General features: G+C 36.8%; 1 pseudogene; it reads right to left on the bottom strand.

Moving 5' to 3' along the window:
* Window positions 1-2555: 2555 nt before the first annotated feature.
* LOC118552139 (3-beta-hydroxysteroid-Delta(8),Delta(7)-isomerase-like) lies at window positions 2556-4109 on the bottom strand (annotated as a pseudogene).
* Between the last annotated feature and the right edge of the window lie 568 nt (window positions 4110-4677).

Below are 4677 nucleotides of genomic sequence, written 5' to 3'. Positions count from 1 at the left end.
GATCATCTCAGTTGATGTGAAAAAGGTGTGTGAAAAATCCAAGTACTTTTTCATGATAAAAACAGGGAACTAGGAAAATAAAGGAAATTCACTGACACAACAAAGGACATTTATAAAAAACCCACAACCAAAATCATACTCCAGTGGAAGAATAAAAATTTCCCTACTAAAATAAAAAAAAGAAAAAGAAAAGAAAAGAACGTCCACTTTCATGACTTCTTTCAACATTGTACAGGAAGTTCTAGCCAGAACAATTAGGCTAGAAAAAAGTAATAACAGTTACCCAAATTGGAAAAGAAATAAAACTATCTGTACATGCAAATGACATTTTACTATATATAGATTTTCACAAAAAATGGACAAGAATGCTTCTAAAACTATTAACAAATTTAACAAAGTTGCAGAGTACAAGATCAACACTCAAGAAAAGTTGTGTTTCTATATACTAACAATGAACACATAAAAAGGAAATTAAAAATTTTTATTTACAATAGCATCCAAAAGAATAAAATACTTAGGATTAATTTGACCAAGGAGGTGAAAGACTTGTACACTGAAAACTACAAAACAGTGATTAAAGAAATCTAAATAAATTGAAAGACATTCTGTGTTCATACACAGGAAGACTTATCATTGTTATGATGTCAACACCACCCAAAATAATCTACACATTCAATGCAATCCCTATCATATTCCAAAACTTTTATTTGTAGAAATGAAAAAGCCAATCCTCAAATTCATGTAGAACTGCAAGATACCTTAAAAAACCAAATCAATTTTGAAAAAAAGTTGGAAGATTTACATTTCCTGATTTCAAAACACCCTCCAAATCTTAACAAAAGAACATGGTATTTACATAAGGCTAGATCAATGGGATGGAATTGAGAGTTCAGAAATAAACATGTGCATCTATGGCCAGCTGATCTAATAAGAATGCCAAGCTCAAACAATGGGGAAAGAATAGTCTCTTTGACAAATGGTATTAGGAGAACTGAATTTCCATGCAAAAAAATGCAGTTGATATCCACCTAACACCATACACAAAGATTAACTCAAAATAGATCAATGGTATAAATGTAAGAGCTAAATCTAATGTACGAGTAAATCTTGATGACTCAGCTTTGGCAATGAATTTTTAGATATGATACCAAAACCAACTGAAAGAAAAGAAAAAACATAGATAATTGGACTTTATCAAAATACAAACTTTTGGATATCAAAGGACATTATTAAGAAAGTGAAAAGACAATTTACAGAATGGGAGAAAATATTTGCAAATCATATATTTAATAATGGTTTACAATCTAGAATATATTAATACTACCAATAAATACTATTAACTTACTAAAAAATAACTCCTACAATTCAAAAAGATGAAGAAAAACCCTATTTAAAAATAAGCAAATGACTTAAACAGATACTCCTACAAAAATCATAAACAAATGGCCAGTAATCACTTGAAAAGATATTTAACATCATTATGAGTTATCACTTATACCTACTAGGATAACTATTAAATAAAATTAAAAAAAAAACAAACAGAAAGCAACTAGTGTTGGTGAGGTTCTGGACAAATTGTAACCCTTGTACTTTTAATGAAAATAGTACAGGCCCTGTGGAAAACAGTTTGATGCTTCCTCTGAAAGCTAAACATTAAATTATCATATGACCCAGTTATTCCATTGCTGGGCATATACCCAACATAACTGAAATCAGAAACTCAAATAAATACTTGTATATCAGTGTTCATTGTAGCATTATTTACAATAGTCAAAAGGTAAAAACAATACAAAATTCATTAACAGATGAATGAATAAACAAACACAGTGTGGTGTATGCATGCAAGAAATATTATTTATCCATAAAAAGTGTTTTCAGGGCTGAACCCTGAAAACGTCATGCTAAGATAAATAAGCCAGAAAACAAAAAGATAAATATGTGATTCCACTTACATGAAATATCTAGAAAGGTAAATTCCTAGAGGCAGAAAATGGGTTAGCAATTACCAGGGGCAGAGAGAAAGAGGAGTTACTGTTTAGTGGTCACGGAGTTTTTCTTCTTTCTTTTTCTTGGGGGGTCAAGATCTTTTATTTCCTGATTGATTGCTTGATTTGAGATTTTATTTATTTATTTGACAGAGAGAAAGAGAGCATGAGCGGGGGGGGAGGAGCAAGGGGAGATGGAGAAATAAGTTCCCCACTGAGCAGGGAGCTGGATGTGGGACTTGATCCCAGGACTCTGGAATCATGACCTGAGCCGAAGGCACACAATTAACCAACAGAGCCACCCAGGTGCCCCTATTTCCTGATTTTAAAAACTGTCACCATCATGGACCTCCTAGATTCTTCTGTACCTTTGTCCCAGTGGTTCTTGGCAATAGCTCCACACAGCTCCTCTCCTGCTCCTGCCTCTGGCCCTTCTGGTTGCTTACCCAACAGCCTGAGTTTGACAGGTCAATTTGCTTTGTCCCTCCAACCTGTGGGAGTAAGAACTGGACTTTTCTGGCTGGTGGAGTGTTCCTCATCAGCCAATGTTCAAGCCTAGCCTATTACTTATTAATTCTGCTTGCTCTTGGCTTTTGTGGCTTTGGCATCCAGCATGTTCTGGACATGAGTGAGCTGCTTTAGAGAATCAAGCATGAGGATTCCAGCCACAGGGCATTCATGAAGACAAAGTAAAACCAGAAGTAGAGTGGGTGGTCCAGCTCCCCATGCTGGAATCTGTCCTGGTGCTCTGTCAGGAAATAGAGCACCAGGAGATCCACAGAGACCACAGGCTATAAGACAAGGCAGAGGGGCTGCTGGTGGAGAAAGGCGATCACCACCCATAGGCTAAGTGGTCTCCATAGGCAAGCTGTGATGGTCTCCATGCATATTGTGAAGTTGTCACTCAGGTTGTATCAGCTGCCTCCTGTGGCACAGGCTTTCCAAAGTTGGGACAAGAAAGCTTGGTCTTGGGGCTCCTGGGTGGCTTAGTCAGTTAAGAGTCTGCCTTTGGCTCAGGTCATGATCCCAAGATCCTGGGATTGAGCCCCGCTTTGGGTTGCCTGTTTAGTGGGGAGCCAGCTTCTCCCTCTGCTGTTCCCTCTGCTTGTGCTATCTTGCTGTCTCTGTCAAATAAAGAAATAAAATTAAATAATAAAAAAAGAAAGCTTAGTGTCCAAGAAAGTCTTTGTGGTAGAGGATGAACCAGCCCTCAATCACCGTGTGAATGAACCCACATACTGCAAACCAGCACAGGGCCCCAGGGGAACAACAACAGTATAACTTGATAACAGCCATGTGGTTGCAACCAAGACCCCAGAGACAGGGAAGAGGCCAACTAGGAGATGCAGAGTGGGGTATAAAATTGTCCAGCCTCGGGTGCCGAGGCCAGTATGGGTGCAAGGGGCTGGTGTCAGTGGTCATGTATTTGTAGGCTGATGGCTGCAAGAACGAGGAAAATTGGGTCATGGAATTTCTGTTTGGGGTGATAAAAAAGTTATGAAGATAGTGGTAATGACTGCATCTGAAATAGATAGTGAATATAATTAATGCCACTTAGTTGTATGCTAAAAATGACTAATATTATTAGATAGATGATGATAAACATGTTAGATGGATAGATAGATAGATAGATAGATAGATAGATAGATAGATAGATAGCTGTACTATAAGTAAAATTAATCAACAAAGTTGGAAGGTTGGAAGAAAAATGTTCATGGAAAACCACTATTGCTTTCAGGAAATTAGAAGGTTACAGTAAACCCTGAAAACTGTCTTTGATAATCACTGGTACCTGAAGCACTGACCTGAGTGACACACCTAAGAAATCCTGAAATTTAATGTAAACCTTACACCTTGTATTATGCAAAAAAAAAAAAAAAAAAAAAAAAAATCCATGTACTGCCAATGGGGAAAAAAAAACAGCCTTCACACCATCTTCTTCATTCCAATATTGCACAGAATTCTATGGGAAAGAGAGTCTAGAAATTAAGTTATCAAAAATTTCTCCTATTTTGTAGATGGAATTGCAAGGGGCTGCAGTTGATTTCAAGATGATAACAAAACAATGAGATAGTCCATAAGCTTGTCAATTCAACATCCAAATGTATTTTTCCATTTAAATTTAATCTGGAAATAAAAATAATAACAACTGTATTACTTGTCTTCCTAACATGATAGTTATTCTTTAATGATGGTGCTCATCACTTTTCTGGAAAGGAGGACCAAAAACTCATTTGTCATTTGCCATTTGCTTCCTCTTCTAGATCAACCACAACCTAGCTTTGGATAACCTATAACCTAAAGATTAAATTAGAAAGTTAACTATTTTTTTTGAGAGAGAGACAGCAGAGTGCCCCTAGTTAATATTTTTAAACATCTACATAACAAAGCAAAATGATATAATTATAGACATTATGGTGTACCTGGGTGGCTCAGTCAGTTGGGCGTCCTAACTCTTGATTTTGGCTCAGGTTGTGATCTCAGATTCCTGGGATAGAGCCCCTCATCTGATCCCCCATTCAGCAGAGAGTCTGCTTGAAGATTCTCCCTCTCCTACTGCTCCTCCCCACTGCTCATGTGCTTTCTCTTGCTCTAAAATAAATAAATAAATAAATAAATAAATAATCTTTAAAAAAAAATTCTCTCTCTACCTCTCCCTCTGCTTCTCCCTCCCACTCACACACACTCTCTC

The sequence above is a fragment of the Halichoerus grypus genome, chromosome 9, assembly GCF_964656455.1.
Source record: "Halichoerus grypus chromosome 9, mHalGry1.hap1.1, whole genome shotgun sequence".
NCBI classification, from domain to species: Eukaryota; Metazoa; Chordata; class Mammalia; order Carnivora; family Phocidae; genus Halichoerus; species Halichoerus grypus.
The sequence above is the reverse complement of the archived record's forward strand: the minus strand, read 5'-3'. Positions and strand labels throughout refer to the sequence as shown.